The sequence below is a fragment of the Anguilla rostrata genome, chromosome 13 (genome assembly GCF_018555375.3).
Source record: "Anguilla rostrata isolate EN2019 chromosome 13, ASM1855537v3, whole genome shotgun sequence".
In the NCBI taxonomy this organism is placed as follows: Eukaryota; Metazoa; Chordata; class Actinopteri; order Anguilliformes; family Anguillidae; genus Anguilla; species Anguilla rostrata.
Genome location: NC_057945.1, coordinates 24,033,301 through 24,046,273, shown reverse-complemented (window position 1 = coordinate 24,046,273; position 12,973 = coordinate 24,033,301). Strand labels below are relative to the sequence as shown.

Below are 12,973 nucleotides of genomic sequence, written 5' to 3'. Positions count from 1 at the left end.
GTGACGACAGCCGCCATTACAATATGAGTGTTTCCATAGCAGCATGTCGCATCCTTTGCCTGACACATCCTCGACCCACGCCACAACCAGGGAAAAGATTTTCATTCAAAACGATTGCATTCAGTATAGCAAAAAACTGAAAGACAGTTTTGGACCGCATCAAATACGGATATTCATGTAACATTTGCTATCACAAAAAAAGACTGAGAAAGGCCCCCTGACTGAACAGCAAGGAGAGTAAATCTCTCTGAAATATTTGATAATTGCACCTTAACTGAAATAGCCTAATTGAAAATCTTAATCTGTCTTTGATATTGACATGCCAAACAAAATGAATTACTCTAATAGCCTTCAATGAAACCTCGGCTGGAGGGATGTCTCTTTAAAAATGTTAGAACCTTGCATTAGCGACAAGTTCTAAGATTTAAAGATGTAAATAAAACTATGAGGCCTATAGTTTTCCCAGATCAATTAACTATGCCTTTAAAATATCCTGGACTCCATTAAAGATTTCATTGTGAACCAGGTTTCTGTCTTTTTTCTTGAAAATTCAAAGTGCATTGTAACTCCCTGAATTTAAAGGCGTTTTCTCACAGTGGGTTAAAATACGTCAAACTGCCTGGAGAAATAGTATGGTCATTAACTGAGGCATCCAGCTTGGCTTGGTTTTGGCAGGCAAATGCCTCAGTGACCATTCAGTTCTACGGGAGAGCTTGCATTAATCAAATGAGAAGCATGTCTCTCTCAGACGACAACTGGTAGACTGTGGGAACCATTGGTGGAGTTCATGTACTGAACTTGAGGAAAACCTTCCCACCCCTTATATGACAAAGCCAAATATATTCTATTGAAAACTCCTGGTTTTAATGGACTAATGGCATAAGTTGAATTTGCAATGTCAAGATCATATGGTCTAGCCTGTATTCAGGGCCAGCTCAGGAAGCAAAAATGTACACAACTTGAAAAATACTCTATCGCTCTAGAAATTTTGCTGTAGTGATAAAACAGCAAAAAGGATGCTAGAATATATTGCCCAATGTATTGTCCAAGGAGGAATGAATATATCAATATTATTTTATCATTTCAGAATACATTTACATTGCCATGTCCAGTTAATGGCACCTTTCTTTAAAAAGCACATGGTATACTATTATAAAAGGAATTGAAACACTTAATCATTTCATGTTAAGAAACAGGGGATTGGACTGGTTTCAGACTTTACTTTTTAAAATAAAGTTTTACATTAATATGATATAAAATAGCAGTAAAACAAGGGGGCATAGGTGGAAATTAATACAAGACCAAGTCTGAGATATTGTAGGATATACTCTATATTGAAAACAATGTTATGAACTTACATTGACTGATGCTAATGAAAATTTAGCATCATCAGACCTTCTCATGTTGCTATTATCTTGTCTGGTACAGGATGGCAGCATTGTGTGTTGCGTAAAATGGGGTAACTATCTACATTTAGTTTTCATTAGGCTAACTGTTGCTCAAGTGCAAATATGCACCAGCTTCACTTTCATGTGTTCCTTGTGTTTGCTCCAATAACTTTATCATTGTGTATCAGAGTGGATTGTTTTCTGCAGAGGTTTAGTTGTGCCTCTAAATGTACCCTGCTGCAGAAACACGGAAAGATACTTAAAGAATTACTTGTAGTTTGGATGAAATATCAATTTTTCTTGCTGCACTGTTAAAAGTCAGAAAATGAGTTTAATACACTTGGTACTAAGCCTTTAGTCTGCAGTAACCACAAAAATAGGAAAACAATTGAGAATGTTATTTATGCATAGATGTGAAAAGCAAACTACTGGCGGCAAACAAGATGCATTGCCCATGGGGCTGCTTTTACTTTCAAATCAGTATTTTGACTGACAGCCTGTGCTTTGTAATGCATGTTGACATAATACACTAGTGCATTAGAGTTTCCTATTTTCACCCATCCTCAAAGAAGAGTGTGAATTTCATTGTGTGTTGCCACAGGACACCATAGTCACAGCGTTTATGCACACTTTGGAAATTCAAAGCAAAATTTATGTTCTGGATGATAAAAATTGCTAAAACACAATAAGCTATGTAGTTGGAAGTTCATACTCTTTTGCCTTCAAAACTGAACATACTGTTGTTTTTCTTCACATTTATTAAATGATTAATTATAGAACAAACTATACTCAGTTTTACAAAAGCCTGTTTACAAAAATACAGGAGGTCGATAAATGCACATGAAAATACCAGTCATGCAGGTAAAAGATAGTTGCTATCAGGTAGCCTACTGGGTGGCCATTATCTTCAGAATACTTGGTACTTGACAGGTCACATAATACTTGGTACTTGACAGGTCACAGGTCATTTAGTAGCCAGCTATGGTTCATGAAGAATGGACAGTCAGCTTATCAATAAAACTGAAAAACATAAACAAGATATTTGCGCTTGTTTTCATCTTAAATGGACTGATTCAGTATGTCACAATGACAAGTGCAATTTATTCAGTAATAGGGTAGCAAGAAAATTCTGAAATATTATTAAATAAATGTTTGTATGAAACAAATGTGAGATTAAAATTTGTGACAAAAGAACAAATGTCTTCCTCTAGACAGGACAACATTGTTGAACATCTAAAAATTAACTTGCTATGATATTAGACCTCTCTGCAGCCTCTGAAATATTTCCTACCCATGTAAATTATTAGTTACATTTACCTCTCCCTTTTATTCTTTTTTTTTTTTTTAGGAAATTGGGGTGTGTTGTTCTCTACCATATGTATGCTTTCCAAAACCAACATACAAAATGATTACTTAAGACAGCTCTATTGTCCAATAAGAACAATACAGACAATGGGGTCTATTAGAGTTATTGAATTAGGATTGATTTTACGCTAAAGATTTTACTGTATACTTTTGTCATGCGAACAAAGCAAACAAAAATTTAATTGGAAAAAATTTAAAGGGAGGGGCACTTCAGGGAAAAAAATTGCCTCTAACACAAACATGAATGCTGATTTACACCTTCCAACTACAGTAGGCTGTGGGTCTGAGAACTTTCACGTCTGTGTTTCCATCAAAGTCACAGTCATCCTGCTTTACCCAGCTCACCTGTTCAGTCATCTCATTCTTTCTTTCATTTCCCCCTCATCTTCCCCTCTCCCAGTTGTTATTTGAATGAAGAGTTGCTAGCAGCACAACTAAGGTAAAAGAGGTTGCTTTTGCTTGTTTCAGTGTTCTGAAATGTGCCTTTGTGACTTCATTTTCACCCTTTCATTCTTGAAGTTCACATCCTGTTTAGACTTGGTGAGTTTGCAAAATATCTTCTGCCATTTATTTCCTGTTTTAAATTAAGGAACTACATTTTTTAAACTAGCCTGTTAGTTCAGTTTTAAAATAAAAATGAGTAAGTTGTGATAATGGTAATGTCAGAACCAGTGATTTGTATGAAATGCACAATTCTCTTTTGCCCCATTGTGCCTTGTGAGAATTCTGTGTTGCCCTGTTTGACATGTTCAGCTCACTGGAATTAGAATTCAATGAAATGTAGCAGTCTTATGAAACCATGTTAGTGCAGGTTATTTATACTTGCATTGCAGTTTAAGAAATGATATAGAATGCTTCACAGGTCAGAAAAGGGTTTCAAATGTGGCAGTTGTAATGAAAAATGAATAGGCCTAATGGACAAGCCCACAGGCTGTGTGTGGACTAGCTCTATTCAGCTGGCAGGCACACAATGGCACCCTGCGTACCTCACATGCAATGAGAATTATTCACATTCTGTTCGCTCAGCTTCAGCTCCAATGTGCATCTGAGAGGGGAAGATTTTTAAAAAATTAGTCTAAGAAGAATAAATTACATTTTTTCACACTTGGCAGTGATGATAATCAATACTGTACAGGCTGTAATTTTAATTATCCAAGACGAGGGGAGATAAGAACACAAAAGAGGGGAAAGAAGAATCTGTGGCAGTTGTATGGTTATGTGTGAGCTTTTTTGTTTGTGTGTGTTTGTCTTAATACGTGCTTATGCATGCATGTGTGTGCATTTGTGTATGGAGTGCATCTGGAACACTGCGATGAAGACTGTGGGGAGACTGCTGACTCACTCCACGGCTGAAGAAGAAATTAAGTGCTGTGCTGAAAGCAGCAAATCTAATTATAAAGAGTGATATGAAGCACAATGGTGAAGAAAGCAGCAGCTGCATCAGGAAGGAAACAGGGGAAACAGCAGGGGTGAACAGGGACATTCTCTCCAATGTTATTCTAAATCAATGGGGTCCAGAGCAGTACAGTCATTTCTTTCATTTACATGGTGTATGCGTCACAGGAGCAATAAGAACAACTGTAATGGTAAGTGAAGAATAGCATGAAGAAGTTCTGGATCCTGTAGTAAATGCCTCTATATCACCAAGTGCAGGCGGTTGCATGCAGTGTCTGGTACAGTACTTTATGTTGGAAATCAACAATGGCTCTTCTTGGTGCAAGGTGAGAACACTAACCTTGCATTGTTGCCATGGTTACAAACCCATTGCTAATTCTCTTGCTCTCTCTCTCTCCTCCCTTTTTTCTCCCTCAGACCCTTCCTGTGGGTGGCCATCCAGGTTAGTGTTCTTGGACAGATTCATTTATTATGGGTGTGTAAAGTCACAGTTGGTCTCAAGTTACGCAAGAGTATTTTAAGATGCCAACTTTAAGGTCCTGTTGGGGGGGAAGGTCATTTGGCCTGAACAAAATTGAATTCAAACTAATTAGAGCAGACTGAAATTGACTGTGGAGTCATTGTTCCTGAAATCCAGTTCCTCCTGGAACTTATGCCACCCAAGTCCTTAATTGAATCAATTATCTGCATCACTGGCAAATTCAGAATTTTCCCTGCTTCTGGGAAGTGTACAGAACAACGAGACCTATAAACATTAAGGGATTCAAGGAATTAACAATCCTATCCTAGGAAAGAAGTTGCACCTAATACACACAGTGTCTCTGATTCACCAGTAAATCTGGCCCATAAGTGTGAGTAGCATTCCTAAAATAATAATGTTAACATTGAACATTTTAACCAAGAAAAACTTTTACACAAGTGGGACCAGTGGCTGTCCAATACATTGCGGCTTGCACTATCTGGGCATATTCTATTAATGACAATTCACTGTATTTCCCTAAACACAATAAAATACTAATCTGTTAATTTATCAACATTATTATTTAAACCTATTTATTTACAACCATTTGCTATCATTTGGATCATTGCTTGTGCTCGTATTGCTGTTGCCTTTCATGCTACTATTCAGTCATTTTTATTATATTACTGTTTTTTACTCATTCAAATTTGGTAATACAATATATAGTGAAGTCTATAGTTTATTTGAATCTGAATAACAATGTTCCACCATTAGAAGCTGAAAAAGGCCAAAAGGCAGTTAAAACAAATATGCTGTTATGTTTTAGCTGCGTTTCCACAAAATTCCTGTTGAAACATAAATGCACATGCACATGCCCATGCATACCCACGCATGCACACACACATGCACGCGCACACACACACACACACACACACACACTATAGAAAATATGATTATTGGCAATTCCATGAAAGGCATGGATTGTTCTGGATCAGATCAACTTTCTTTTCATTTCTTCAGTTAAATTGAATTCAATAAGCCTTATTGTATTTATTACAAACCATGAAATATTGTAAAAGTAGGTAAAGTTTTGACAGAACAACACAGTAAAACCATTAATTGTATACATTTTATGTTCATACCTAAATAATTAACAATATGAATAAATGACAAGATAAATATCTTGTCTTGTATAGTCGTATTTCAGTATGCTAAGGGTTCACCTTGATAAAAAAAGCATATTAAGCCAATGTTCCAGTTCTCCTTCCCTTTTTTCTCTCTGTCTTGCAGCACCTTTTCTAAGAAAACAGCCAGTCAGCAGAAGCACTGCACATAATGTGTACTCAGATCAATTTTCATTCTCAAACCGTCACACTCCTTTCACTGAGTGTCTATAGGACATCCTGCACTGCTTACCCCTTTGCTGTGGAAAGGTAGCCATTTTCCACAGTCTCAATGGGGTGACGCAAATCCCCCACCAGTCTCACTGTTTGCCAGGACCTTCCTTTTTGTGACAGAGTTCTACCTCAACAACACAACCTGGTGAGAGGACCACATCAGCCAGAACTTTACTATGGGCCAGCTGGTGTCCAGTTCTTCCGCCACAGTCCTGCGAAGCCAAAGTTGGGCCAAATGTGCATCTGTTTCCCTGGACCAAAGTGCAGTCACAACTCAGTGCCAGGAATGAAATAAATGAATGTGTTCTCAGATACTTTCTTAACCAAATTGGAAAACAACAACCACAGCCAGGGCCAGATTAATGCCCAGGCCACATAGGCAGGTCAGATAGGGGCCTAAAAATGCACCTGATGAGACATTATTATTACTATTTACTATTTTACATTTATTATAAAATGTATATAGCGAGCTCCACAATGTTCGGGACAAGGACATATTTTACTGATTTGGAAAGGAAGGAATCAAGGAAAGGAGGCAAGGAAAGGACATAAGGAATCAAAGAAACTTGTATAAGGCAATTGGAACACCCTTGCTCTTTCAAGCATCAGTTTGAAGCTTGCATCAGTTCTTCAGATGGGGTGAGGTGGATGCACAGGTGCCATATGTCATATTTTGGGCATTTTGGGGATTAAACAATAAAATGAACAACTACATTAAAATCAGTTGCCTCTGTGAGACAATTAGGTTTTATGCCGGACTCACAAAATAGATATTGATTTGATGAGAGAACTGCACTGTTCTGCTTTATGTAAGCCAGCCACACATTTGTTTCAAAAATGCACTCACAGTGCCCCCTTGTGAAAATTGTATAGCTCTGCCATGTGCTAGACACTCACTGCAACAGCCAGTTGTTACATGCATCTGACAAACTGGATCGCTTAATTTTTGTACCCCTGAGTAGGTGTAAGCAAGAAGGAATGTATCTGTTTTTGGATTTCAAGCCAAGCTCTGTTTTTAATTACTTAATTAGCTAAATCATGTCCGATTGGACATTTTAGCTACGTTTTACTGTCAAGATCATGACTGACACCTGATTCTGTTCATATGCACCAGAATGAAGGGTTTTACTGTGGTCTAAGTAAAATGTTCTTGGCCTGTAGAGTCTATTAGCTAATTGAGCTAGGGAATTGGTGGAAATAAAAATCTGCATCCAGCCCTCCAGGAATAGAATTGCACAATTCTGCCCCATGCACTGAAATATCTCTCCCTCAACGCCAATAATAGTGCTGGTTTTATTTCTAGTTTATAGTTAATTGATTGATTAATTGGCCAAAGATCCCACTCACCTGGTGTCCCAGGTCTAAAACAGTCCCTGGTTAGAGGGAAAGAATGAAAACCAGCAGTCTGTTCTAGACTAAATAGAATTTTGAATGAAGATTCTCCATACAAAACTCATTTAGTCCAGGACTGAACTTAATCTGTGTTGGTGAAACCGGCTCTCTATTTCATATTCTCCTACAATGCAACTTGCTCTGGATAAGAGGTGTAATGTAATGTAATAGTTTTCTTTCGGCAGAGATAAATTGAACAACCACAGGAAAACTTGTTTTGGTTTTGAAAAAATGAAATAAATACATTTTTTTTAAAAACAACCAACAAGTTTGGCGGTGTCTGATGTTTTGTGTGCCCCGCTTCTTTCATTCGGGAGTTCACAATTTTCGTGGCGAATCAATCCAGGTTTGCCTTCCGGGCAAAATGACCCTTTATCTGCCGAAACCCGGGATCGAACCAGGGACCTTTAGATCTTCAGTCTAACGCTCTCCCAACTGAGCTATTTCGGCCCGTTAATCGCCTTTTATTAATTATTGTGGTGTTTTTAACGACATGCGTAAAGATACCTACCCCGTAACTGGTAAACCTTCGTCGCGCAATGGTTTAACTTAATTTAAATTACGTACGCGTGATTACTGGCATGGGCATCCTGCGGTCATTCAGAGGGTTGCACGTCCTCATAAATTAGCGCTACGCGATACCCGGGTAAACAGCGGGGGCAGTATACATTTCATGCCTAGTGACGTGGCAGATGCTTGGACGCCAGAATATTCAAGTATGTTTCCAGCCTAAATCGCCAGCAGATATGTTTAGCTGAATGTATGGGCGATTACTATATTAGCACATATGCACATGCGCGCATGCACACACACACATACACACTCAAGGTGACTTTCCTCTTCCCATAGCCTAAGCAGATGTCTTCCCATTGGTATGAGAGGAGCAAGTAAAAAAACAAATGGAGGGAGGAAGAAAAGATGGAATGACATTCAGAGAATCACACCGGCACATTGTAGCCTACTGTGTAGACTACAGTGATTAAGATTTTTGTGTTCGAGAGAAAAATGAGAGCTTTACTCAAGTGCAATCATAACCTTATCCCAGTGTCCCTTTTACTGTTGCCAGTTCATTGCTATAAACAATTGTCTCAGGTTTATCATGCTTCAGCTGATAGCTGTTATTCACACACGTTCAGTTATGCACACACATGTAAACACACTTTTGTTTTTAATAGATTGAATAAAACATTTCATAGTTTTAACGTAGGCTTTTACCCCTGTGAGTAAAGGAAAGATGAGGAAAAGGAGCAGAGAGATTGAGGGACAGAAACAGATAGACAATGTGAACAGAGCCAGGAATGAAGGGAAAGAGAAGAGAGACCCCTGTGGACTACGAACACATTGGCTTTTATCTTCACTGCTACTATGTTGTTTCCACCAAGTGCAGGCCTGACATTGCACTCATGTAAGTATGTAGCTGTGAAACAGGATTCTGGTGATTGGGTAGACTGGATCATATTTGAGGGGCCAGGGTAGACTGGAGATAAGGGTAAGGTGGATGGATTTGTCAATGAGACAGTGGTAGGGAGACAGCACAGGGGACAGAGAATCCGGGACATGTTGCTAAATTTAGCTATCTAACAGAGCAGACTGTCTGAGGAGTTGTTGGGCCCCCTAGGGAGGCAGCCTGGGGGCCCAAAGGTACTTCACTCTTGCCACACAAAGCCAGATCATAGTTCACGAAAGGATCGCATGGCCAGGAGAATGACAGAGCTCAACCTGAAGCAGAAGCACCGGGGGAAACTGGCTTTTAAAATCTCACCATTGAAACACTCGGGTGTTCCTTACCATGTCCAAATGAAAAAGAAAGATGGGTGTTTTAATAATTGTAACAGCTCTGACAGGGTTTCAGGGGAATAAAAGCATAACAGCAGGCCTCACCTTCCGCTTAATGTAGAGCAGTGAGAGACTGGAACGCTGGGATCCACCTGTGTGCTCTTCTTCTGGCTCTTGGGGTGACGTCGCCCGTTAGCTTGCATGCTCATTCGCACAGCTGAGCTCCACTGCACATACTGCTATTTATGAGTGAGAGCAGCCCTGTACCAGCTCCAGTCAGAATGCACTGCTGTTTCATTGGGGGTGTCACTGGGCTTCGACTGACAAATCTGCAGTGTTGTCAGCATAACTGCCATACAGGTTGTTCTACTCTCTCATGTGTGTGGAGCATGTATGCATGCGTGTTTGTGTGGCATATGAGGGTATATTAAGATTTGTACACATATAAAACTGCAATTGCAATATTTCTGTATATCTGAACAGTTTTGCATGTGTTGCAATCACTGTAATAAGGTATATGAATCCATGGGTATAAAACTACAGTATGGACTATACATGAATGATTTGTTTATTTGTGTGTGTGTGTGTGTGTACACGTGAGACAGAATCTGCTGCTCTCTCCCTCTTGTATCCCCCTAGCTGCAGCCCACACACCTGACCTATCTGCCCTGTACTGCTGCTGCAGCCCTTTTATTCTCGTGGGAGAGAAACCCACAGAACAGTACAGCTTTTTAACTCCAAATAACCGCACTGCAATAATAGCTAAAAAACAGAAAATAAGTCCATTTTAAATAAGTATTTTAGTCTTATATTTAGACTTAAAATCTTATTTCAAATACGTTTTTACAAAATAAGACAAAACGATTGCCAATGAGGTGAGACAGTTTTACTCATTTCAGTTCTTGCCAATGGGGTAAGACAAATTGTCAAGCAAAAAGTAACTTAAAACAAGCAAATATTTGCTAGTTGAGAGAAGAAAAGATTCTAAGTCTCAGTACAAGACTAAAACACTTGTCCAGACAGACTTTTGGTGCTACACAACAGCGCCATCTGCCTGTTGTGGATGCTAATGTCTGCCCTGTCTGTCTAACACAGTTAAAGAAGAGCACATGGTGACATATTACGGTGATGTATTTCTGGGACTCTGCAAGGGAAAGAGTTGAACACTTGTGTAGGACACTGACTGAAATTGACAAATTTAATAATACAGACTGAATACAGACTGTGTCTCCTCTATAAATACAGTAAAGTTACACAATATAAATTGTATACAGTAATAACCATGTGTTGGTATTCACACACGTAAACAGAAGTGCAACATAGATATCAACACATACATCAGACGTGTGCATGAATACCACTTACGCCCAGAATACAGGCTAGAGTTCTGTTCTGCTAAGTGAAGGTCAAGGTCATTCTCTTTCCTCAAACTCGAATCCACAATAACATGGTCTATTCAAGCAACTCTTGAACACAGACAGTTTTATTCCATCAGCGTAATGGTGAGCCATGTCAGACGGTGCTTTCTGGAAATCCTTGGGCAGATGAGACCTTTCGTAGTAACAGGAGTACGGGAAGGCTGGCATGCGTAAACAGAAGGGTTGGAGTCTATAGGGTAGGAACACCCAGTCCAGCAGGTTTTTACAAATGCTTTCTCATCGCCATCTTTACATGTGTTAGGACAAGGCCTCCCCTTACAATAAAATGAAATGGGCTAAATTACGAGCAAAAATACACCGGACATATTAGAAAATATATCAATCATTGCCAATCTCCCATGTGTAAAATATGAATATACTGTAGAATGTTTTGTAAAATATGTTCTACAATATATGCAAAAGATTGCACGTATAAAACTGGTACCAACTGATATATTTTGTAACACATGCCATGCATTTTACAGATATCAGTGGTTGTGTCTATCATATAGTACATCATAAGGGTAAACAAATCCCAGAAACATTTCATAATGTTTATTGTATATACACAGTATATAAAATAATAATGAATTTCTAATGGCTAATTTAATGTACTTATGTTCAAGGTGATTAAGAGCACAAGGGGAGTGCAAAGTACAGATGTACAGCAGGTGCCCAGCAGGGTTGGAAGTGTACATCCTCGGACTCTGTATAATAGGCTGGTCAGAAGTCCTAATGGGTTGCACACAAATACTCAGGTTGGGTCTGACTATCCTGTTTAACAATGGCATCCTGAATGGAAACACAAACACACATGCACATATAGACGTAGAAATACACGCATGCATTCACATGTGTACACAGACACACTAACCCTGGCACACATATGTATACATACACAGACATACGCACTCTCTCTCTCTCTCTCTCCTGTAGGTAAAAAATTTAAATGGTCTCACAGTTGAGTGCATTTCATTGCGTGCACTGCAGAAACAGAGGGAGCTGGGACTCCACTCACTGAGAAGAGGAATGGGAAGAGTGACTCTGACAGCATCATCACACACCTGGGCTTCATGCCTAATATAGCGCCAAATCACTGATTTGTCCCGTGTAAACATGTTTCCACAAGGAATGCAAGATGCAACCATATGACATGACAAGTTGTGCATGTTTTTCTCATTTCATTTGCGTCATAAAACACAAATAATTTTAACTGTGTATTACAACATTCACAATAATTGTTTACTAATCTTTACTAATCTGCTATAAGAAACCTTGAAGAGGTTAAAAATAAAAAAAGGTTTTAGATTTTTTGCTTTGGTTTGTTGCACCAATTATAGAAACCCCCAGGTAGAAAATTGATCTGCTGAATTAATTATGGATCGTTTCGGAAATGATCAATGATGGACACTTTGAAGAGTTGTTCTGGATGTATATTAAGGTACATATGTACTGCACCATAGCTCAGTACATACATACTGAGTTATGGAGCAGTATATAGTGTGTGTGTGTGCGTGTGTGTGTGTGTGTGTGTACATGCATGCAAACGTGTGTGTGCAAGAATGTGTATGAGTGCATGCGGTGTTTGTGTGCATATACTGTATGTGTGTGTGCATTATATATGACAAGTTAGACATACATAAGCTGCATTTCTTCTGAAGCCCTCACTCCTTAGCTGTAGCTCTGTTATGCCTCAGGCAAGCTGGATTCATTTCCACAGCAAACTGACCCCAAGTGACAGTGTTAGCCAACCCCACATACAACAACAACAGGTTGGCCCACAGCCCAGATGAGTCAAGCAGAAGTAAGCCTGTTTATCAAATGCAAACCACCACAGTCAGAAAGCCTTTTAAAATACTAGCTCAAATCAAAGTAGCAAAGTCTTGCCAATATATTACGGAGAGTTTATATGAAAGAATATCCAAACCTCTTAGGCTGTAAAATGTATCAGCACATAATCAACCTTATTCAACATGACTGATTTATGTTTTAATCTTTTAGTATTAAAAGTATTTTTAAAAACTAAAAACAGCCTCATGCCTTTCTCCTCATATGAGGGAACCCCTGTCCTGCAAGCGCATAAAAACCTTGCACAGCCAAACACTCTGACCTGAAAAAACACACCCACAGATACACTCTCTGTTACATGCACATGCTCAATAAATACACATATCCACACACACCTGGAAATACCTAGTCTCCTACACACACATTGCTCAACAAGCACAGAGTCTCACACGCCTGAAAATACACCAACAAAAAGCTCAACAAAATTCATACTGCACGTGTACACCTTCAGTTTTATTACCAGAATACTGTAACCGCTCCTAGAAACTTGGAACTGAATTAAGGCATGAGTAATCTATTGCAAACTCTCACTTA

At 39.0% G+C, this 12,973-nt stretch overlaps 1 non-coding gene across 1 annotated transcript; it reads right to left on the bottom strand.

Annotated features, from left to right (window-relative positions):
* Window positions 1-7,774: 7,774 nt before the first annotated feature.
* Window positions 7,775-7,847, bottom strand: trnaf-gaa (transfer RNA phenylalanine (anticodon GAA)). Its single transcript has one exon. It is a non-coding gene; the product is annotated as a tRNA-Phe (tRNA).
* Between the last annotated feature and the right edge of the window lie 5,126 nt (window positions 7,848-12,973).